At 44.0% G+C, this 25,428-nt stretch overlaps 1 protein-coding gene across 1 annotated transcript in view; it reads left to right on the forward strand.

Moving 5' to 3' along the window:
• The first annotated feature begins 604 nt into the window (after nucleotides 1-604).
• The window catches only part of rerea (arginine-glutamic acid dipeptide (RE) repeats a), a 176,597-nt gene continuing 151,773 nt past the window's right edge, over nucleotides 605-25,428 (forward strand). Inside the window, exon 1 of the mRNA XM_083769374.1 lies at nucleotides 605-746. The gene's annotated coding sequence lies outside the window, so the exon portion shown is untranslated. The remainder of the gene's footprint in view (nucleotides 747-25,428) is intronic.

The raw sequence follows: 25,428 nt of genomic DNA on the forward strand, positions 1-25,428 counted from the left end.
ATGGAATACAAAATGAGAGGACAAGAAGTGTCTGTCCACTTAAACAGCTTGCCTTGAAATTCCCCTTTATGAATGGGGATAAATTAATTAACGGGATGTTATTCTATATTCTAAATGTGTGAGGATGAAGGAAGTAATAGGAACATGTTTGCGTTTGTCGGCTCGGTACAAATACATACCGGCCGGGATATCAGATGATCGTAGTTTTCTTTAAGAATGAAGATGGACATATGCCAATTGTGCCTGCCTGCCAAGTAGTGCATACATATTTGTGTGTGAGGCTGTGAGCAGCACTACTATCAACTATCAAGGCCAGCAACACGTTCAGTGTATGTTGACGTTCACATAATATTGACCAGTAGGTGGCGGTATTTTACCAGCAGAACTTGAGATATCCCTAACTGTTCTCTCACCCCAAGATGAAGAAGGATGCTGTCATGCCGAGTGCCTCTCACACACACATGCACACACTAGTCTGAGCATCCCAGCAGCGATTACTCCCCTCTTTAATCTGAAGTCCACCATTTATGACAACATTATCAAACGTGGTCAGTTGCGTTAATAGCCACAAAAGAAAGATAATATACAAGTGCCATTGCAGCTTCTCAGCTACACCCCCCTATAGTGGTGGTACTTGGCTAACTAACGTTAGCTAATTGCCTCTGCTGCTGCTGCTATTGTTTGTTGTTGCAGTCTCTCTCATCAAACAAATCACAGATGTTGTAGAACAATCCCCTCCAAGGTAAGTGATGTGGACTGCAGCCGCCGGTTTTCTCCGCATTTGATGTTCATCACTGAATGTGAATGAGGTGACAGCAGGTTATTGTGGAATTGTTTGTTGGCGTTGGTTGGAATGCTAACGTTTACCGTTGACCAGATATAGCTGGGCTAATTATCCATTAGCATTAGCTTGGTTGCTAGCTTGATAGACTTGTTTGCTGTTACTGGTTACCACCACGAACCAGCAGCTGAGCTGGTCCAGCAGCTAACGTTAACTAGCCCTGCTGGGCTAGCTATAGGGACAGCTTAATAGGAAACAAAACAACTCTGTGTCACCAGCTAACACAAGGTGCATACACATGCAATGAAAAACGTCATTGTTTTGTTGTCATATCTGAATTCCAAACCACATGGTAATATATCAATAGTTGATATGTCGTATAACTTGAAACGGCTAGCGAAACGCCTCCTTTCCCGGGAAGTAGTCTGTCTCATCAAGCTATTGTCACTATAGCTAACGCTAGCTGGCCAGCTAACTTGCTGTCTTTGTTTGGGTGACTTGCATTCAACAACTCTGGAGTATGATTTGGTGCTGATGTGCATTAGTGCTGCTTCTTATTGCGAAGTAACGCACCACTAGCAGCAGCAGTAGTATGTAGATGCAACTGTTCGCTTAAGATTTGGCATTCCACTTGACCTGTCACACTGGCTGCAGTGTAAAGTAAACTATAGTTGTCTGTGTAGCCAGGGATTACATAAGTTACAATGTAGTGAAGATTTGTTGGGAGTTGTGTCCGAGTTGGGAAGTGGGGTTTGTTATTGTATTCGTTCTTATTCATTGAGACTATGTAATTGTCATTGAGTTAACTTATTCACTTTTTACAGACTCAAGAGCTGACTTGAAGGAATCAGTGCATACATTTTCCCAGCTTTTCTTGTTTCTATAGTTGTCAACCCCCCCCCCCCCCAAAAAAAAGCTACCAATGTTACACACTGTTTGTCCACTTGCCATACATAGTGAATACACTGTGTAAAACTGAATGAAAATTTATTTTATATTTACTGAATGAAGTTATTAAGTGTAAAGCATAACAATGGGTTCCTGTGTATACTATCATCATACCCCAGTACCTAAACCACTACTCAACTATTACACTATTATTACAATGAACTAAGTTGTTAATAATCATCATATTCCGTCTTTTCAGAGTGTGTATTGCTTGGGTTCTGTGCTGGCTATAGGTCACGGAATTAGTTATAGCTCCCATGGTCCTCTCATTGTATGAAATCTCTTATCTCACAGACAGAATTATTTATTTGGTTGCCGAGACTCAGTTATTACGTTTTGAAATTGTCCTTTGAATTAAGTCATTAGTGGAAACTTGATCCCCTTTCATCTCCATTAGATGAAGCAAACGCACATGGCCCAAAAAATGATATCTGTGATAAATCGTGCTGGTGAAATAGTTACTTCAAATGAGTAATGAACGAGTTAGAAGTCTACCATTAAATGGAATTCAAAATGAATTAAAAATCACTTGATATCTAATCCAGACATCCAAAGGTGTCAATTTCTGGGGAGATTAGTAGGCTAACATCCAAATCACTACTCTATTATGATGTAGCTTTTTTTTTAAATAAAGGAAAGAAATGACACCAATTCTTGAATATGTCCAGTACCACTGGTATTCTACTCTTATGTTGCAACCAAAGTTCAAACACCAATCACTATTGTAAATATCAAAGGACATCCATTCTGTTGAGTGAGACTATTTTGATTAAATCTAAAGTGGGGAGTGAGTTGATATTGCCTGAATACACCTGACATTTTAATGAGTTGTCTTACTGCAAAGAAGTGATGATTCTTCACATAACTACCACAACCACAATGGCATTTAACCTGCGAGGCCGGGTTACAGGAGTACGTATGCCATTACAGGCTGCAAGCTGATTACTGGTTGGGCAACGCAACTGAAATTGTAGCTCACTAATGTGTGTTTAGAAAAGAAGAAAAAAACTCTTCAGACTTAGCCAAGAGAGTGATTTAAAACCGTTTAAATATGAAATACTGCTGCACTTTTAATTTATTTTCCTCACACACCAGTATTTTACATTCACTACAGTCCATTGCACAGATGCTGTGCTTTATTTTAAATGGTGTTATTAGTCTCTATACCACAAAATAACAGATTCTGATCATCTGATGTGATCTAGTCAGTGATCTAAAGAGAAGACTTTGACTATACACTGTAGTGTCTTACTGTTGCTATTGTGACTTTAAATTACGTAGCTAATGATGATCCGCGTTTGTGGCTGTGGCAGCACAAGAATGAACGTTGGAGATGAGAAATTACGCTACAGTTTTTTCATTTAATGACTAATGCGTATTTGAGTTACAGAAGCTCCTTGTTGAGTGATGTGTAGGAAGTGGAAGGCACTGCCTGTGAAGTGTCACACAATGTAAAAGGAAGATCCCCTGTGAATTGGCTGCCTGTTCACCGTGCTCTGGCACCCCTTTGTTGGCTGATTTGTCAATACGCACAGTTAGGAATTCAATGTCTACATGCTGCGCTCGAATGGCAGCTTGCTGTTTTTCACCCAGATCACCCCCACTGCATCTTAGCTTCAGCATGTATTATCATGAAGGATAGTTCTCCATTATATAGCCTGGGTCTGGTCTCAGCTCCACTATTTGCTGTGTGTGTACTGAATCATTGTGTTGCAGAAAGGCATGGTGATAACCTATCCTTTTGTGTGCCTAGGCTATACTTTAGAAAGAGGCATTTTTCTCTCTGCGAGGCTATTGTGTTTCAGGCTGAGGTGATGAGACTGATTTATTGTTTTCGTTCTGGGATTATATAAATCTCCTATGTAATATTGGAATCATGTGAGTTATAGAGCAGTGATGAAACCTAGTCTTGGTAAAAAACTAATCTGAACAGGCTGTCTTATAAAACCTCATCATTGCAGATCAGGCTCTTTATAAAGACAATGTTCAGTGCTGTATCTGGTGTGCCCACTGACTTCACAGACTTCCTTACACAGAGACTGCATTCGGATAACAAGGAACATTGTGGACCAACTGATTTAGATTCTCTCCTTCTAGTGTTTGATATCACTTTCAGTGGAGGATATCTGGTGGTTACATAGAAAATTAATGCTATGAACAAAGGAGCAATGTTCGTTCAGAGAGCTCTTGATGGGCTATTCAAGTGCTGTATATTCATTAAAAATAACAATCTGTCAGCACTTACTGACAGCACGCACAACAAGCCAAGCTCTCTTCATTGTTCTCCAAAGATGTTTTTCTGTTCCCGTGCCAAGAGCTGGGTAATTGGCTGTAGCAGAGCCTTGCATGTGTTGTTTTAAGATATTGGACTGACATACACAGGGCACCCTGGCAGAAATGAAGCAACTTTTTTTTAGTTTTGCATTGTTTTGTTCACTTCACCTTCACCCCCTCCTCTCTTGGCTTATCCCAGCAAGTCGGGGCTACTGTATGATGCAGGATGTGTTTTGCGTTTCCTGACAGCTTCCCGTCACCTCTCATAACGGGAGATCCAAGCATGCAGCATCATATCTCATCTTTGTTTGATACAGGCCTAGTGCTGCAGCTCCACAATTGTGGCGAGGAGATGGTATCTGCAAATTCTATCTGTGTTAACAATTGCAAGCTGTCTTGCTGCATGCTGCCAGTGGTATTTGATGTACTAGATGTGATCAAATCAGTTTTCGCTGTGAACTCAGGCAGGGTGAAGGCTTGCTGGCTTGTGTGTCATGCCTTGAAATCGTCTTGTCTGTGTCTTGTTGGGTTGGCATGGCTTCTTGTCTCAACTAATCAGACGTATTGCTATTTCTCCTCATATTATCAGCCAGGCTCTTCGCTCTTGGCAGTTCCTTGAGTGGGTAGTAAAAAAATCAGTTTGCATGTTTACCATATGTGTATTTATATGTGGCTTTGAGGATAAGTGAGGCTGGTGTATGTTGCAACTTGCAACATTTCAGTGTCATCTGTGATTTATGGTGCCCAAGTAACCGTACAATGTAGTGTGGAGAAACTGGAAATGGAGGCTAAGCTAACATTTGTTGGTACTGTGAAACAATATGCCAAAGGCTGGACAATGAAACATTGTATGGCTACTATCGTACTGTTGTGTTACGGGTGTTTTAGTGTCTGCTTCCACAATGCATTATTCTACACACATGCCTTATTTTATTTATAAACAAAGATTTATTTTTCATTTATATTAACACAATAGCACATCTATTACATAGGCAAAGAACATGAATTTTTGTCGATGTAAAAAAAGAGAATAACTTTCAGTCATTTGGTCTCTCAGTGGAAGTGGAAAATTAAATGGTGAAAGATCATCTGGCCAGCCCCCCCAGGAGAAACGGGGAAAGAGCAGGGTTAGGAGAGAGAGGGGAGGAGGAGCGTGTGTGTGTCAGTGCTGATTAGGTAAGAGATTGCCTCATGTAATGACACGGCATGGCGCTAGTGGTGCAGAAACGCATACAATGCATACCAGTGTTTTACTGCACACCCGGCCCGCAGCTGCCTACAAACACGCCTGCCTAGTGCTAGTAGAGATGTGTGTGTGTGTGTGTGTGTGTGTGTGTGTGTGTGTGTGTGTGTGTGTGTGTGTGTGTGTAGACACGCACGCACAGTGTCGCTCGCTCGCTCACTCACTCACTCACTCACACTCTCTCTCTGCTGGTATAAATCAATGTTAGATGACCCACAACACATTTACTCTACACAAAAGCCAATGGCCTTTTGCACATCCCACTCCTTTTCTCCTGTAGTACAGAAGAACTGAGGTAAATGCAGGTAGAGATGAGCACAATGGGCTTGGCACCTTTTTGAGGGGGGCTAGCCCTTCAAATACACACCAAAAAACACCAAAAATCACACCTGTGTGAAGTGAGGGGCGCTAATATATTAAAGTCTAACTCATGTTTCTATGAAATGGTGATGTAAAACAAACATTAAATTCTCTTTATTGTTAATGGCATTTAATGTTTGTGTTAGGGACAAGATTTTTCCTTCATTGTCAATGGCGTTTTTAAAACAAACATTGAACTAAAAACAAACATTAAACCTGTATATAGGAGCCCCTTAAAAATCAGCTTTTGGTGTGTGCACACATTTTGTCAATTTGACACCATAGTGCCTGAGCAAATAGACATAGTGTCTATTTTACGTCATGATGTACAATGATAAGAGTGCCCCCACTTCACACGGGTGTGAATGTTTGCCCCTCCTATATACGGTTTAATGTTTGTTTTAAAAACGCCATTGATGATGAAGATAATTTAATGTTTGTTTTTTTCTCAATGTTTGTGTTACATCATCATGTTGTAAGATGATAAGAGCGCCCCTCACTTCACACAGGTGTGTTTTCTATTTCTTACCAGCCTACCAGGGGTCATTGTTGCAATTGGCAGCAGTATTTCTCAGTGCAAATGCTTGGTGTTAAATAGACTACCTAATGTGTCAGGCCATTTTACACTGTTGAGAGCCAAACCTTTCAGGAGTGTGAGAGGAATATGTCTTTTCCTACATGTGAGCCATTGAGCGGTCTAAGACAGGTGAAGGTTTCATTGACTTACTGCCCCCCATAGTACTGAGCAATGCCAATTGCTTTTTAGACCATTAGCTGTGCTAATAAAGGACCTACTAGTACTAAGGTCTGTTATATAAAGGGCTAAGCCACATATTATTGCCATGTTAAGACAAAATGATAAGATGTGAGGATGAGATGTAAAGAGTAAAGACCCACTCTGCTATTTCCCTAACACAGTGTTTAAGGGTAAACAACAATCAATAAGTAATCAGTAATAATTATCAGGGAGCTCTCTGTAACAGTTGAATGATGCAGTTGACTTAATTGATTTGCTTCATAGAGAGCAGGGGGATCAATAGGACCAGTGTTATGTCCTGGGCAGCAGACATATTTCTTTGTCACACAGCTCAAACTGGCTGCAGCAGCAGGCAGAGTATAATCTCACAAACTTCAGTGTCTGAGAGATGAAACCAATCGCATGCATGTTTTTACACTGTCCTGGCCATAAACCAGTCATGTAGGTAGCTGTGTGATGAATGTCTTTAGCCAGGTTGTGTGTGTACATGTATGCATGCACGCACATGCACACACATGCACACACATGCACACAGCTGCAGAGGCCAGTCTAGTGACTGATGTTTTAATGGAGAGAGCATGTGGGCCTGCAGTGAGCTCAGGCTTTATGCGGCCATAAGGAAATGACCCCTGGTGGTATTTGTGGCTCTGTTCTCAGCTCCAGCTCTCTCTTGCGCTCTCCTGTCCACTGGGAGCCCCCGATGGCAATCTTTATGTCCTTGCTCGCCCTTGCAGGTTAGGTACACCTATTGAGCTCCCCTGGGCTTTTAGTTCACAGGATTGGGCTAAAGGCTGGATTGACTCAGGTTTAGGGATGGACATGTTGTCTCCGCACCTCTGTTCCAGCAGCCAGCGCAGAGAAAATGAGTTCTGTGGATTGGGTTTAGATTTGCCACTGTAGCACTTCCACTCTTATACACTCTGGCTGCCGTCAGGGAAAGGGCTGTCAGAGAGGGAGCGAGAGGGAGGGAGGGAGGAAGGAAGGAAAGGAGAGGGAGAACAGTGAAGCACAGCAGTGCTATCTAATGGATCAATTTGTAATAAATCTGTTGCCTCAAGCTGTTGTTGTTCGCTTCTACACAGTAAAAGGTGTCTGCATTTCTCAGGCAAGAAAATGCTTGTCGGTCTGTGCAGACAGCGCTATCAGTGAATGAGACACAGCTAAATCACCGCAAATCTTTTTTTTTTCCTTTTCTCCCAGCTCAGTTTACATGGGTCGAACACACTGCACCGTTTTTAATACAGCCTTTATCGCTGCATTCCATTGGTCAGAATGGGAGGGGGTTTGAACCTGTCGATAGGGCTTGAGCACTGTGATGAGGAAGTAACGCTCCCCTCACATTAAATTTCACCCATTATCCGATATCGGCCATTAATCACGACGAAGGAGCTATTGATCAGGCTATCAGCCAAGCTTGGTCAATTTATTTGCCAGAAGTTATTTCACATCACAAGGCTCTGTATTGAAGCAGCTTTGCCCTTTTGAAGAAGCCTGAGTTTCCATTGAGCAACAGAACTGAAATGGTCCTGCTATTATGACAACAGTTTGATCTTTAAGGTAACAAAAGAATGTGTCTCTATAGGGAGCACTCTCTCTCCTCCTCCACTAGCAGCCATATGGACCGTACTAATTGTGTTTTACGCCAGCCATTTTCACAGATCCATTGGGGACTTGTGGAAGAGTGCTGTAGCTATAATGTCACCAGCACCAGGCTGGCTCATGAAAGAAACATTAGCGGGCAAGATGAGAAGACAGGAAGGCAATACACTGCAAGTCAACACAGTTATTGATTTTATTCAAATGAAAGCAGTGGTTTCTCTGCTCGGGATCTGTTGTTGGCTTTTAATCCATGTTTTCATGACTCGTTGCAATCTCGGCTGTTGTCTCAGCTAGCCGTTCATTTGTGTCTCACAGTCACATGTGCTCTTTGTCAAGTGGGGAAATGTGATTCCAGGCATGATGTCATTTTGTAAAAGAATAATAATAGTTATCTGAACAGCTTGTTACTGCGGTTCAATGCATTTATGAGGATGTCACAGGCAAGTGACAACTCTCATCATGTATATATTTTTAAGCTGATAGTCTTATTTGTAATTGGCACCAGTATCATATTTAGCCTGCAGTAATGATGCCACAGAGCAATCGTCTCTAATCAGTTTTGTTTTGTGACGCACACAAAAATGCTGAGGTTTGAACATTGAATGTAAATGTGACATTCACAATGTTTGCCTTGCCCTTCAGGGCAGAGATTGGTAGTAAACTGTTTGAAGTGCTAAGTGTGACCGAGCCAAACGTGTATGTGGGTGTGTGTGTTTTAACGTGTCTGTCTATAATATGCAATCATGAAAAGGGCACATCCAAGGAAATGAGATATCTCAAGCAGAGGGAGGGGGAGGAGAGGAAGGAGGGACGGGCCAGTGATGGGAGGGTGGCTTTCATTGTGTTTTCGTTCGCAAACAGTTTTCTTGTAATTATCAAAATTGATGTTTGCTGTGGAGCCATAGATCGGTAGGTTCCCCCAGTAATAAAGTAATGCATGGAGCTGAGCCTTTAGGCCGGGAAATAAAAGGAAATCAAGCCTCCCCAACACTCTGCCCCTGTCACCCCAAAATGAGCAGAAATCCTAATTAACTCGACTGAATGGAGGAGCAGCCCCTGACTATGCCAATTGGATAGGCTGCAGCTTGTGCAGTGGTGCTGCCGCTGCCTATGTGATACACGCTAATGAAGACGATCCACTAGCCTTGATGCCCCCCCTCTCCTCCTATGTCTTTACTGACGTCCACCGATCCACATTCTTTTTACTCGGTGGCAGTCTCTCCTGAGGTATTTTATCCCCCCTTCCTTCCTCCCTCCCTCCTCTCTGCCTCCTTGCTACTCCTCCTTCCCCACATATGAAGCTGTGGACAAGACGGGTTCCTGTGATTGAGTGAGAGAGAAGCTTTGTTGCCTCGAGGTGTCTGGGAGTCCTGCACAGTAAATCGGTGAGCTAGAAGATGGCCTCTGTGATGGTTATCGCTGCTTATGTAAAGAATGCTGTGAGACAGAGAGAGAGAGAGAGAGAGAGAGGACGACGACGACGGAGAGAGAAAAGGGGAGTCAGCATTGATCTCTTCCCATTGATTTCATAGATCCTCTTTCAGATGACACCAAAGTTGTCTTTTCGTGTCATCTTCAAGTGCTTCTTTTGAAATAAGCAGCTCTGCAAATTACTCCTGTCATCAGACTCCCTCGCTCTGTACCAGCATTGTGTGATCATCTGTGTGGGTTGAGAGTCATGTTAAATCTTGCTGTGCACACTCACCTCGTTTGTGCTTCCTATGTTTGTGTGGCAGCAGCAACATGGTGAGCCTTTTCAACATCATACTCCGTAATCGCGATATGATGCCTTTTGCTTTTGTGGCGAACAAACCTCGTTGCCTTGATAGGCCTACAGCGATGGACGCTACGTAGAAATTGACAATGCAGCTTGGTGGGTATAGCTCTGAACAGTAACATTTCCATGTCTTTGTTGTAGACGTAGAGCACTGACTGTTTGAAACCTGAGCCAGCCTCCGTTTGCAGCCAGCTGCTCCTCACTGTTTACCTGTAAGCTCTTTGTCTGAGCGTGGCTGCAGAGCTGTCACCTCACCCCGTCTTTGTTGTACCAGGCAGGCCCAGGTGCCTCCAGGGATGGACAGACAAACAGAGGAAGAGGGGAGGAGAAGGCAGTACCCCCCCCCCCCCCCCCCGTTCTTCCTCCTACATGTATCCCTTGCGGCCACTCCGCCTGACAAGTTTCCAGGCACTCAAAAAGTGGCAAATCGACTCACTGTAGGATTCACTGTCACTTAAGCTGAGCAGCACACCAGGAGACCAAATCCAACTTATTCTGCCTTCGCTTCCCGTTCCACTACCTGCTGGAAATGTAGAAATGCTATTCGGCTGGGAATTGCCTGGACCTGGTTCCCCGTAAATATTAGCCTGTTCCAGTCCATCCCCAACTACCCAAAAATCCTCTCCAGTGAGACAGACATGGTGTGCTACTGATAACAGCTTGATTAAGTGTCTGAGTCTGAGAGGTATTCTCAGACCTGATTGCAGCTGCATTTTTGAACCAAAAATTCAACTAAAGGCAGGTCAATTAGCAATGCAGGCACCATGTGAGGAGTATCTCCAAGGCTAAGATGTGTAGTGGTTCAGGAGAATGTCTTTTACATTCTCATTTCTTGTTGTCATTACAAAGCAAAACCTGCTTGGCATGAAGCAAGCACTTGCTGCAAACACCAATGGTATTAAGTAGAACGTGTGTGCGTGCGTGCGTGAGTGCGCTCTCTCTCTATCTCTCTCTCTCTCTCTCTCTCTCTCTCTCTGTGTAATGAAAGCCAAAAAGAATCTCCTGACAGGAGGAGTTTAAATTTCACTCCTCAGTGAGACAGCTTTGTCACAGGGAACAGATTTACCCACACCTCTGGCAGCCCTCAGAGACCCCTGCTTAGAAAACCAACAGCCCTCATCTCTTTCTCTCTCTCTCTCTCCTCCCCTTACCACTCACTTTATTCAGAAGCTCAGTATCTCCTTCTAATCAATGGCAACTTGTTAAATAAATCGGTAGATAAAACAATACTGCACAATGCAGAGCATTTTTCCCTGGGTTTTTACCTGCTCTGTCTGACTCTTCAGTTGTTGTTTTTTCATCTTGTCTGTGCAGCTGCTGTGAAAGACGGTGACAACAGGCAGAGAAAACCAAATAGTCTCTGTTGCGCTCTCCTTTCTGTCTGTTGTTGCTCTCTCTCTCTGCTACTCTACCTTGCTTAACCTGGTTTCTTTATATTACATGGGGCTTGTCTATCTTGTATCCGCTCTCATCTTAAGAGGAAGACAATGAAAGTGAGAGATGCACGTGACCTTCACTGGGAATTCAGCTTTGGGGTCGTGTGTGTGTGTGTGTGTGTGTGTGTGTGTGTGTGTGTGTGTATCATGGGGCGGGTTCTCTGTGGCAAAGGAATCTCAATCGACTGGCATGTTTTAATTGTTTGTGACACGTGAAATGAGAAACAATAATGTGCGAACAGCGGGCCCTGGAGATTACAATCTGGCCGACCATTTTGAAGGAGTGCCGGGGAGATGCATTACCGCCATCTCTCTCCCATTCTCCCGGCCGTAAGCCGCTCACTAGCATTTATCCAACAGTGATTTCTCCTCCGTTCACCTCCGGGCCAGCTTGCAGTCCTGTGTAGAAGACGGGCTGGGGGGGAAAAAAAACCTCCCCAGCTATTTGAACAAGTCCTCTAAGGTGTTGGCGCTGTGTATGTTTGTGTGTCAGCTTGTGTGTGTGCACAGTAAAATCCTCGGTTTTAATTCTGGGAGAGTACGCTCTCCGAATTAAATGAACACTCAGGATTTTGTGTGTGTGCAAGCAGTGGCAGTTTTAGGCAAAACTCTCTGCACCACCACCTAATTTGACTTGTTAATGGGGCATTGATGAGTCTAGGGGGAAATCGGCCAAAGAAGCACAAGAAACGCACAGTAAAAAAAAAAGGAAAACCTTTACTGCTGCCACGGTAAATGCCGTTAGCTCCTTCAACACACGCTGACAAAAGGAGAGGCGAGTGAGTCGAGGAAATAAAGAATAAGAAAACGAGTATGAGGAGACGTAGCTGTCATGTGTTAATGCCTGCGGCCGCCTGCTCCTCAAAGAGGAGGAGGGAGGCTTCAGCATTCAGTCTCCAACCTGTGATTTGTATTAATTTATTTCTTCAATTGGTCTCCACTGCATTGAACTGAAGTAGATCTCTTCCTCTGGGACTGAATTTCTTTGTACATCTTTACCAGAGCTCATTGTTAAGCAGACATTTGTTGAGTTCACACAGTAAAATCTGAGTGTTAATGCAAGTGAAAGTGTAAAAATGGACAAATTGGAAAAATCACTGCATTTTGCTGTGCAGTGGGCTGAGGACATAAAGGGTAGGAAGCAAACCAAGCCTGAAGTAGGTACAGGGATAAATAGCAAGGTTGTCCTAGGTATTATTTGAAGTACATATCTGCCGTTTGTTGCTGTAGCCACTATAGTCTGATTTTATCACCATAGTACACGTGCCTGTTCATGCCTGGGGTTTACACGCACGCACGCACGCACACACGCACACTGTGTAGCCCCATGCAAACACAAATTCCCCTTGACAGCGAGGTTAGGTCCCTGCTTTAATATAAAACAAATGATTCCAGGATGAAATACTCATCATTCTGCCATGCTGCCACGGCCGTCCAACAGTTGAGCAGTGCTGCTGCAACAAAAGGACTAGGGCTGCCTGCACCCAGATCCCTCACAGGGGCATCTTGTCTGTGTTATCACTCTGGCTAGTGCCGCAATTAATATTAATGTGCTTTAAAGCACGCTCCAGCAGCCTCGCCTTGCTCTCTCCCTGGCGCTCTCTCTAGCTCTGCGAATGTGTATGACTCAGTAGGAAGAGAGCAATAAAGTCAGCAGGGGATAAAAATCTGGGCAGGATATGACAGTCCTCATGTCAGCTGTCTGGGAGCTGGAGGGCTGTGTGGATAAAGACGAAGGATGAAGCTGAATCCTAGACAGACACAGACAGACAGACAGACATGCAGGTAGTAAGGCAGGGAAGGTAAGAGACTGCAATCATCCACAACAGCTGCGTTGGGGGTTGCGAGCAACCTGTTTATTTAGTCGTGTTGTAATGATGCTTGACCTTTTCCGTCAAGTCCATGGCCTGACCTTTAGCATGCCCTGTCTGCAACACAGTGTGGTGCTCTGCGTTTGTGTGTGTGTGTGTGTGTGTGTGTTGGGGGGGTGGTACACACACACACACCCACACACACGGCTTCCATTTCATGGAGCTTCATGGTCTGCCAACTCCAGTAGTATGCATTAGGTGGTTAGTGCAACACATTTAATTATGCTAGATGACACTAAACTGTCTATGTTATGATTAGCACAACATGCTATAATTTTGTTTCTCATTCCAAGGGTTTGGATGTCGGTGTGTCGAAGGATGGAAGGGACAGAGTGGCTTTAGAATTCACCTAGATTCCCTTTTAGATCATTTACAAAAATTGCTGTCTCTGAAGCCAGTGTTTTCCCCCCTAGAAGGACTTTGATCTTTTCCTCTCCACCCCTCGCTCTCTTGCTCCCCTCTTTGCTCCCGTGCCCTCGGATAGTTTGTCAGATGATACTAGGTCAAGCCTTTTCTTTTTATGTGTGCTACTGCCTACGTCCCCGGCCCGCTCAGCAGTGCAGTGAGCCGCTTGTCACGGCAGGCAAGGCTTTCTCATCTCTGGCAACAGCAGAAGCAGCCTAGTACGGTGGAGTGATCCAGACAAGCAGCCAGCCATACTGTACATACAACCAGCCAGCCATGCATATGTACACTACAGCCAGCCATACAGTAACGGTACACAGTCAGTCGGTATTCCATACCAAATTACCAATAGTCAATCACCCGTATGTGCAGCCAACCAGGTGTACGTGTAGTCAGTGATAAATTCTGATGATAAGTAAGTTCATTGCTAGAGATGATGTAGATCCATGTTTCCTCCTAGTAAACACTTGTATTTTGTTTGTTGATATAATATGTCATGCACATATCTTTGGCCTTGTTGACTCGAGTTTCAAGAGATTTTGAAGCTCTGGCTCCAAACATGATTGAAGATTGTGTGTGTGGAAAATCCATGATATTTCCATTTAAATCAATGGGAGACCTGTCAAACCAGCGCTCAGTTTGTCCGAGTGGTGGGTGGGCAGGGCTTAGAGAAAGGTCTATTGCCTCAGTCATCAAAACGTGACTTTCATAATTATATTGCAAAACACAGTGTTCTGTAAAAAGAAAATCGCACGGATGTAATTTCCTGAAGTGTGTAAGGTTATTTTATTCCCCAGCGTGTTTCCCTTTGTAATGGGGTTAAAGTGTTTTATTTTTACAAAATGTTATAGAGATTTCTTTTTTATTATTTACTATAGTCCTACTGGACCCCATAAAATTACATCTGGCCACAAAATATCACGGGATGAATGTGAAGGGGGAGGTGACAAACTGACACATTGAGCCTATGACACACAGCATAGCATGGCATCACCCTAGTATGCCTTTCAGCCAGTCATACATAGTTACATTAACATACAGCCAGCCAGTCGTACATACATACAGCCAGCCAGTCGTACATACATTACATACATACATACAGCCAGCCAGTCGTACCTGCATACATTATACATACAGCCAGCCAGTCCTACGTACGTACGTACCTACATACATTACATACATACAGCCAGTCGTACGTACGTACGTACGTACGTACGTACGTACATACTAGTGCTGCCGTAATTGTCCAAAAATTGGATTCGGATATTCGTTTTAAAAACCCACGTGGATTCGAGCAATTCGAGCCATTCGGATTTCGGATTTCAATTCGAGCCATTCGGATTTATTAATAATTATATTTACACCAATACAACCTGAGACATAACATTTAACATCGCATTGCTGGCGCAACTCTCTCTCTCCGTGCATTGGTGCTGCTGAAAACGGAGTTGGAACGCAACGCATGCATTCTCCCTTCTCCAGTAAAACTTCAGACATTTTTATTAAATGAGCAATCCTACCACGGCACACAGCCTTATCAAAACGAGGCACGGAGGCAGTATTAATCCACAGAACAGAACACTGCATTGCTGCTGCTACCGGACCCGGCAACACATTTCATCCTTACGCATTTTATTTATCTTTTTATAATTTCCTGAAGGATAAAGTCGCTTCATGATTGAAGATTGATGAGTGATAGATCTGTGTGTTGTCTAAAAATATACTCTCCCGTCTGTCCGAAACAACACCGAAGCAAAGCCTGTCCCAGATTCTGATCACTAGATACTGTTGACGGAAGATTTCACCAGCGTACACCCACTGCGCAAAGAACGTAAAAGGCTCCCGCGGCCCCGCCCGCCCTGTGCAGCCTGCGCTGCGTAGTCTGCGTCTAGGAATAGTGCCTCGAATAGAGTACGAGGCAGGTGATTTATTTTTCAATGTATGCCCGTGTCGGCGTGTCGCGTGGCAAATATAACTAATCTACAAGCTCACAAGTCACAACGCGTCGCTTACCCATGGCACCGTCTCGCGAAAACTAATAATAATAATAACTAAAAAATATTTTTTATTATTATTTTTAATTCGAACCTTAATTTTATATATTCGGTTATTCATTAATTTTTTTGATTCGAAAATATATTCGGATATAGAATATTCGTTGGCAGCTCTAGTACATACATACAGCCAGACAGTCGTACATGCATACATTACATACATAAAGCCAGACAGTCGTACATGCATACATTACATACATAAAGCCAGACAGTCGTACATACATAGATTACATACATAAAGCCAGACAGTCGTACATACATACATTACATACATACAGCCAGCCAGTCGTACATGCATACATACAGCCAAGCAGGCACTGCAGTAGCGCCCCAGCATCTCCCTTGAGGAGGCCATTATACAGCAGGGATATCAAACCATGAATCATTTACACTAGTCCTTCCCTCCCTCTACCCTTGCATGACGCCTGCCTGCCTGCCTGCCACTGGCTGCATCTTTAATGAAGGATTATTGCATTTCATAAACATGGGCTTATTCAGTAATTAAAGCAATATTGATCCCTTCCACATTCCCTTGAAGGTGCAAAAATAAATAAGTAAATACTATTTTCAGTTTTTCTGGCGTTGTGCATCTTTTTTTGTACTTGTCACAGTGTTGCAGAGGAAGTGTTCCCTAGAAACCATTTAGACACTAATCGCATGCTATGATCCCCCTTTTCTCTCTCCCTCTTTCTCTGTGGTTAGGCTTTTAAAGAGCCTTCCGTGTTAAATGATTGCTCTGTAAAGAATGGAATGGGGGATGGAAAGAAAAGAAAATCAGTCATTTTCCGTGTCCTGGAAAGTGGAGACATTAGCGTAATAGTGTTTTTCCAATGTTGTCATTTTGTGTTTGTATAGAAGGTATATAATATATTTACTGTGTGTGGCGTGTGCAGACACAGGTTAATGTGCTAGAAAAGAGTGATTTAGGTCAGTGGTGGTGTCTGCATCTGTCACTGTGAATAGTTGGTGCTTTGGGACGGAGGCTGTGTGGGACTGAATAAAGTAGAGAGAAGAGTGTGCTGGGGGGGGGGAAAGAGAACCTGACTGGACTGTGATTGGTGCACACGGAGACCGGCAGCATGTCATGATCAGCCGTTTGATACAAACATAATCACTCTCACCTTTTTATTGGGGATCAAGATAGGCAAAGCCTCTGCAAATATTACACGTCCCCCCCCCCCCTTCTTCCTCTTCTCTGCGGCGGCTCCCTCCAGCCTTACCTTTCTTCTTCTCTCCCAGAATCCTTACCTCTCTCCCTTATCTCGTTATCCCCCCAACACAACACACACACACACACACACACACACACACACACACACACACACACACACACACACACACACACACACACACACACACACACACACACACACACACACACACACACACACTCCTCTGCCTCAACCTCTCTCTCTCTTGTTACCTCTCTGGAGTGCACTTGAGTTCCTCTGTAAATATCACAGTCACTGATGAGGAAAAAGTGCTGGCATACTCACTAGGGGATTAAAGGAGCCATTTTGTATATCACTTATTAATGTGTCTATCTACTTCACACTGGTGAGTCTTCCTTCCCTGCAAGCGGTATGTATTGTTTGGCAAACATATCACTGCTATATGTGCACAGTGCACGTGTTCACACACCCATTTAGTTATCTCTGACCAACGTTTCAAAGATAAGGTCTAATGATTAATGCCTACTAGCCTCCAATTAATTTCTCTCCCTGTAATGAGTTACCTTTATGATGTGGTATGGGTTCAGCCTAATTATTTCAGTCAATGGCAATGCTTTGTTTTGTTTTTTGCTCGTCAAATTGATGGTGATTAAATCGTCAAACGACAAGTTAATTAACCACTATCAACCTATTTGAAAATGTCAGATGTACAAGCTCACAGTGAGTCATAGTGCGATGTGTTGTGAACTTGTAGATCGGCTATTATGGAAATGATTTAGAAAAATTAGGTTAAATGCTGCTTTGTTGAAGATGTGGTTTACACTGACTGTACAGGTGCTCTCAAATATGACTATTACTGCGGTTTGTTTAATGTTTTCTTTAAGCAGTGATGTCATGTGTCAGACACAGTGTGCACCCCTCACTGTTTGTTGTTAGCCAGCCACATGGCTCATCATTACAGGACATAGTCTAATCAGTGGTAAATATTCTGCAGTGGCCTATAGCCTAATCAGCACGAGGATAATCATTGTTAAGCAATTGAGCGTTCCTCTTGATCTCCCAGATGGAGGTAAACTGCATGATAGTGCTGCCTCAATTACTATATCCCTTAATGGCGAAGCAAGGCATGGGCTCAAATCAAAATGGCTGATTGATGTGGACACACATGGCTCATAATTGGATTATAAGGGGAGGGCGTGATGTTAAGGGGGGGACACGGTGGTGGAGCTAGATTGTAATACTGACCAGGTATTTAGTGTTTCACTCCAGCGACCCCCCCGCGACCCTGTGCTTCGTGTCATGTGTCCACATAGCAACAGTATCCTCATGGGTCTTGGCCCTGGTGGCCTCTCTACACCCCCACCACACACGCTGCACTATCATGTGTGTGCGTGTGTGCATGCATGTGTACGCTGGCTGTGTGTTTGTGAGCTGCTGGTGACTGTCTCTCTTCTGCTAGTGACAGCTGTGGGGTCAGAACAAAAAGCTCTGCTGTCTATTTCCAAAGCAGCAAGCGTCTGCCCCCTCCACTCCCCTAAACAGTAACACAACGAGTTAGTGGCAGGGATGATAGGACCTGTGTGCCCCAACTGCAGCTACTGCCCCCTCCACCCCCCTAAACACAACGAGGTAGTGGCAGGGATGATAGGACCTACATGTGTGGCCGAACTGCAGCGGCAGGGTGGCAAACATTGATCAGTCAGTATGTTGAAAGGGTCCAAGAACACTGAACATTTCCAGATTATTCTCCTGAGTCCTGGCGATTATTTTCCTATATACAGGTTTAATATTTGTTTTTAGTTCAATGTTTGAAATGCCATTGACAATAAAGGTCATATTGTCCCTAACACAAACATTAAATGCCATTTACAATAAAGATAATTTAATGTTTGTGTTGGCACAGTTTGTTTTAAATCACCTAATCAACATGAGTTACTTTAATATAGCGCCCCATACTTCACACGGGTGTGATTTTTGTTACCACTAAACTCTTTTCCCTTTTGGCTCCAAAACTATGGAATGCACTTTCCATTACAATCAGAACTGCAGACTCACTCCCAATCTTCCGCCATAGTCTGAAAACCCACCTCTTCATACTCCATCTTGGCCCGTAGCACTTGCTGTAGCACTTGCACGAGCTCCAACGACCTTACAGGCGAATGCAAAGGCTCAATGTATGTAACTTAGCATTTTATGTAGACATAGCACTACAGTATACATGCATAGTTGCATTATATACTGTAGATATTCCACTGTTACGTTCTTAGTTTACGTATGATTCATAGATTCATGATAACTCGTTTTTATGTAACTAGTTTTTGCAATTGCTTAAATTAAGTCGCTCTGGATTAAGAGCGTCTGCTAAATGCCTTAATTTTAATGAATACTACTGCAAAGGTAGAGAAACTTTCCGTCGGATTCCTGGAAATGTTCCATCTTTACTAGTCCATAACTTCTAAATGCAGAGGCAGTCATATAACATGATAAAAGAATAATCATTTTCATCGTCGCAGACCCCTTGGGGAAGCAACATTAACATTTGTATCTACATATTTACACAGATATTTATCCAAACATGTACAAATGAGGTTTAGAAATAAGGTGCATGAGCACAGCAGCTGGTATACAGTGTACTGTTCATGACAGTCATGACATTAGTGAAAGAAGATTTAAGCTCGTAAAACTACATAAACATAATCGTTTTCATTATTTAAAACTTATTTTGAAATTCAGCTGAATCACAGCAATCATGCACTGTAACATTCACTACATTAAATCCATCCCTCCACATACACCGATGATTTGCTGGCATCCCATTCAATTGGAATTGTCAGTACTAGAATACAAGCATCTGCATGCACCGTCAGGCGTGTGCATCCAGGCTCCCATCACATCATGTGCAGACAGACAGCATTCTTCCATCTCCTGTTCTCAGATGCATCTTTTTGCATCCATTCATCTGTTTATCTGTGTGTAAATAACTGCGACTGGGGTAGGGAGGAGGTGTAAATGACCCTGGCAGCTCATAGGGTTTGCGACTGACTGTGGGCAGGGAGACATGGAGGGTATGCAGTGGACAGACAGGGGGACTCCTGCAGTGCTGACTGCTTCTCTGATGTGGGTGTTCATACCCTGCCCATGCACCGACTCTCACCCCGTGACTGATTGGCTCTGACGGCTCCTGGGGTAGGTGCAATGGTACTGGATGCCTGAGCTCTGCATGAGCAGCATAATACCAGTCGATGCCTGAAGGAGTGCTCTCCCCTGTTAATGTATCACGTCCCCCCCCCCCCTCTCCAGCCGCCGCTTGGCCGATCCCAGCTGACTGGAGCTGAGCCGAGCGGGGAGTGTCTCCCTTTCTACTTTTTCCCTGTGCTCTTTCTGGCAGTTTATTAAAGGGAATGCTAGCTCTTTCCCCTGCACGTTTGATTTTCGTCAAGCTGTCATGGCAGATAAAAGGCAACGGAGCCCTGGGTTTCGTTGCACACAGCAGTGTGTATTTACTGCGTCATTCTCGTCGCCTCTCTGACAAGGAAGGAGATGGAGGGGAGGAGAATGTGGAGGAGGGGAGAAAATGGAGGACAGACTGCTGCATTCATGTGTCTTCATATTGACATGTCTCATCAGGGAGAGAGGTGGACAGACAGTCCATAGTGGAGCCATCAATCAGCCCCTTTCAATACGCCAGCCCAGCACACAGTAATACACTCACATGAAGGCTGATAAAAGATGCCGTTATTGCTGCTGTTGACATATTTTTATACAGGCTAGTGGCTACACAGTCACATTGTTGTTTTATAGGTATATATATATATATACTAGTGAGCTTAGGAGAGGTTTTATTATGCTGCAAAATAAACTGTGAATTTGTAATCATTTTAATTGGGCTAGGATAGTGATTAACATAAAACTGTATGGAATCTGGATTTACAAATAGCTCAGTTTATAACAAATTAGGAAGCTCACACAAACAAGGAAGTTGAACGTTAAAATTGTTTTATTAAAACTAATTTAAAGGACCACCTCACCACTTTTTTCTTCTTATAATTGGTACTCACTAATAATCATGATAAACAGTCTGTCTCTCATAGGAGGGCTGTGGGCAGTTCAGAAACTCGTCCACCAGTCCATCATCGTTAGACTTTTTTTTTAAACAAGATTTTTTTTAGACTTTTATTATCGTGAGAACTATGGCTTCCATTTTCACATTGCAACTTTTCAGGACTAGAAAGTCTGCAGTTTCTATTAGCTTGGATTCCCCATCGATGATGTCACTGCTGTGGACTGGTTTCTGAACTGCCCACAGCCCTCCTATGATATACAGACTGAGTAGAAATAAATTGTGCCATTTTATCATGATTATTAGTGAGGACCTATTATATGAAGATGGGTTGAAAAGTGGTGAAGTGGTCCATTTAAAGGAACTACAACATGCATTTTAAAACGGGTTTTAAAATGTATATCATATTGTTTATGTCCTTCAAACATATTTCTAATGGTTTGAGCCTAAATCACCACTCTAATATAACCAGTTCATGTCATTTCTGTCTGGCTTCTAAAGCAGTTTTAGCGGCAGTACCACAATGTCGTGATGTGGGCGCTGTGTATGCAAATTATTATAAGATTGTGTATTTGTGGGGACCTTTAACCAAAATGCTAAACCTGCTCCCATTGAGTTGAATGGTGAGAGAGAGAGACTGGCCCAGCCGCCTCTTATACAATTTAGGCATTTAGCAGAAGCTCTTAATCCAGAGCGACTTACATTAAGCAAGAACAAAAAGGCATGGGAATACATCACATAAAAAGCATTTATCATGAAACATGCATAAGCTAAGAAAGTAACAGTGGAATATCTATAATGAAACTATACATATAAACTATACATATGTACTATACTATGCTATACATATGTACTATGACGTGCTATGACTACATACAATGCAATTATATTGCTGTCTACATAACATGCTATAAGTCTGTATCAAATGCTATCTAAGTCTACATCAATGCTATCTAAGGGGGTAGGGTAAGTGCTATGGGCCATGATGGAGTCTGAAAAGGTGGGTTTTCAGACTGCAGTTCTGACTGCAATGGGAAGTGCATTCCACAGTTTTGGAGCCAGAGGGAAGAAGAGTTTGGGACGTGTGGAGCGTTGTCCCGCCGTTTTTAGTGAGGGTACTTCCAGCTTCCCTGCGTTGGCTGATCTGAGTGCGCGGGGGTTTTGTAGGGTTCAATCATACTTGCAAGATATGGGGGAGCCATACCTTTGTTGCTTTGAATGCCAGCATCAGAGTTTTGTATTCTGTGCGGGCAGCGACCGGGAGCCAGTGGATATAGAGGGAGAACCACTGGTGATGACACACTCAATTTTTGAGGGTGCTGTTATTTTTATTTCAGCTATTGTTAAATCAAATGGGGTGATAACTGTACAGATGCCTCTGCCTCTAGAGGGTGCTGTGGACTGTGTGGGGGTTTGAAGAAGTGTAGGATGATTACAAACGGGGGAAAAAGCACACTTTTCACATGGGGGTGCAAGGAGGTCGGGTTAAGGGGGCAATAGACCCTTTTGCACCCCCGTGGCACCAGGCCTGCACTCCAATCATTGTGGATCACAGACACCAGGTTGGTAATCATGACAACCAGATAAGTTACCCTCAAAAGCCTGTGGTTGTGTCACAGCTTCATACCTGAAATTCATACATTGTGGGGGTAATTAGTAATTACTGTATTTCCTCCGAGAGAAATGTGCTAATTAGTTCATTAGATACGTGCTAATGCTTTAGTTTGAATTGAATTTCTTAATATACCTAGTATATTCAGTCTTGAAAGTTGAAAACGACTTGTTAGCAGAGAACTGTTTTTCCTGGCAGTATACCTCAGTAAGGCTGTGGGTCAAGCTAACCTCTCATACGTTATTTCCCTGAGCTTTAATTAACACAAGCATTCAGTGCGCTCCAATGCCATCCACTCAGAGGGCACATTTAAACTCATTAGCCAAACCCCCACCAAGTCTAAATGCGAAGCCAAACGAAATCATGCAATGCTGTTTACTGTCACATTTTGAGATGTTTGGAGGTGCTCATATTTCTCAATCAACTAATACATTACATCCAACTGGACAACTACTGTTTGCTGGTTTTGTTTTGAGAAACACCTCTGTGAGTCTGTGTATAGAATGAGCCTTTGTACGCTTAACACAGATCCTGGTGTGAGTTTGCTTAACCAGCTTTCAGCAGCAGTTGAAACTGCCAGCTGTTTGTCTTCTCCACGCTGCTCGACACGCTAGCCTGCCAAAGCCTGTGGTGACAGCAAGACTAATGTATTCACGGCTCTGCCATGGAGAGAGGCATTACTTTACCTTTGCTTAATTGAGGGGAAACTCCCCTGACACCTGCTTAGCACAGCGCTAGGCTAGTGGAGCAAGCTAGTCTCGACCCAAGGAGCCGAGGCCATTGAACCCTGACTGAAGAATAATGCAGACCCAAGACCACCCAGGGACTGCCGTGGGGAGGAATGATTTAATAATGTTGACGAGATATACCAAGCCCTCTTTCCTGTCTGTCCTGCTCCTGTCACTTCTTACCTGGCTAAGGGAGACAGCAGCTCCGAGTCTGTGCCTAAAGGTGTGCTGAGATAGAGCTGCTAAATATTTCACAGCCATAAGGACAGTGACTCTGAGCAAAAGAATGGACGGAAACTTCGGAAAGTAGAGAGCAAGAGAGAGGAGGATGGGGGGGGGGGGGGGGAATCGGCATCGGCACTACTGAGTGGTTTGACGTGGGGAGCAGAGGGAGGTTAGGGAACATAGTCAAGGGCAGCCAGGGCAAGCTAGCTTGTAATTGGTTGACGTCAGAGAAAAGCTGTGTTTGTGTGTTAGGCAATGTGGAATGGAATGGTTACACAAAGACAATTGACAAATGTATCATTGCCGGAAAGCCTCTATTGCTTTGGATATGTTGATCTGTTGACATCACCTTAAAGCGGAATTAATGTTAATCTGAAACGAAACAGATGTATATTGTTTTCTCTAAGCTCCGCTACTAACCCCCCACCCACTAACACAGGCAGGCAGAGCCCCATCTGAGACCCACTGTGACACTTGGCTGAGCTCCTGCCTTGGTTTTAATTGTCCCCTGCCCCAGGGGCTGCTGGGAGCTGGGTGGGCGGGGCGAATGAACATTTTCTCCAGGGGATGAGAAGGGGGGGGGGGGACAGAAAGAACACTGTAAGTGTCAGGTGCAGAGAGGAGGTGTGTGGTGGAGGTGGGTGGGGGGGGGGGGGGGGGGCTCAGAGGAGGCTGACAGCTAACCCTGGGGAGCCGAGTAGCGAGAAGCTATTCTCCCAGATGGAAGAGCAGAGAGCTTTATGAAAGGGTAATACACACAGGAGGAATCATGCGTTGCACTTCAGGGCTTGTGCTCCCAGATGCATATTAGATATTATGGCCTGGGATATTAACAGACACCACTACTGCGGTTGCACACTGTACACGGAAATCATTACATCTGTGGTGCTGCAACAGCAGTAGATTATTTAGTACTCTTGACTGGTTGCCATTCGTGCCTGTTATTTAGGCACGGCTCTGTCATTTGTAGTCATCTCGAGATGCGCCGCTTCGGTGTAATCCACCTCATTCACTCCCTCAAACATTCTTGAATGATAATAACATGTCTGCTGCAGTATGAACCTTCTCAGTGCTCACATTTTAAATTGTAGCGGCAAATTCCCATGTCTCTGACTTTCTGCAGTCGTTGTTGAGCACAAGCAGGCTGCACATGAGCGTGTCACCGAGCAGTTAGTGTGCCAGCCTGTGCGTGCTTAGTTGCTACAAAGCGTCCTTTCAATGCAAAGCATGAAGAAAGGCAGAGCTGCTGGTGGCTCTGCGTAGAATGTTGAGTAAAATAGAGGAAGGAAACAGAAGTGAGACTTTGTGCCTCACTCTTCCTGTGTCCCAGGCGGAGAGAGAGGGGTCATCTGGCTTGTCCTGCTGGGGTCAGGGGCTTTGACAATACCCCTAGGGGAATTGGAGCTACACTGATAGCTAGGCTACCCGCTGTTAGCCTAAGATGTTATCCAACCACCAGCGAGCACAGGCTCTCTCCCTTCTGCTCTGTTATGCCTCTCTCACAAAGATGGAGAGGGGCCATTATACCACTGGCACTGTATCCCTCCCAATAGGCAGGCAGGCAGGCGGCCGGGCACGCACGCACGTCGCACACACTCGCACACACAACCAACACGCAAGTTCACAACCACACATGCATAGATATTCCCACACGTTTACAAAGGCAGCATGCTAAGAACTCACAGTGGGGCGAGTTCCCACACATACTTAAACATACACACGCAAGAAACGCACAGACAAAATTGTACTACCACAGTGAAAAGAATTTAGTGGCAGCATCACAGTGATGCGCCATCCTGTGAGAGTGTTATCTAATAGTCCAATAAACAGGCTGTACACTTAAACTATGGATTCACAAGATCTGGCATTTATTGATTGCCCACAATTATCCCAAATTGAATGGTCATGTGATATACATATGAACAGCAAAGACATATATGAAAGCAAATACGACCTGTTACATCACGAATTCAGATTCGATCATATCAGTCCGCAGATCGGTGGGGCCCCGCGAAGCGCAGGCCAGAGGGTTAGTCTGTCCTGGAGAATTCTGACGTGTCACTCTGCTCTCAGACGCTATATAGAAATCTCTCTCTCACTGAGTGACCTTGCATGCACACAGCTCG

Source organism: Protomyctophum parallelum (genome assembly GCF_964188405.1).
Source record: "Protomyctophum parallelum genome assembly, chromosome: 7".
NCBI classification, from domain to species: Eukaryota; Metazoa; Chordata; class Actinopteri; order Myctophiformes; family Myctophidae; genus Protomyctophum; species Protomyctophum parallelum.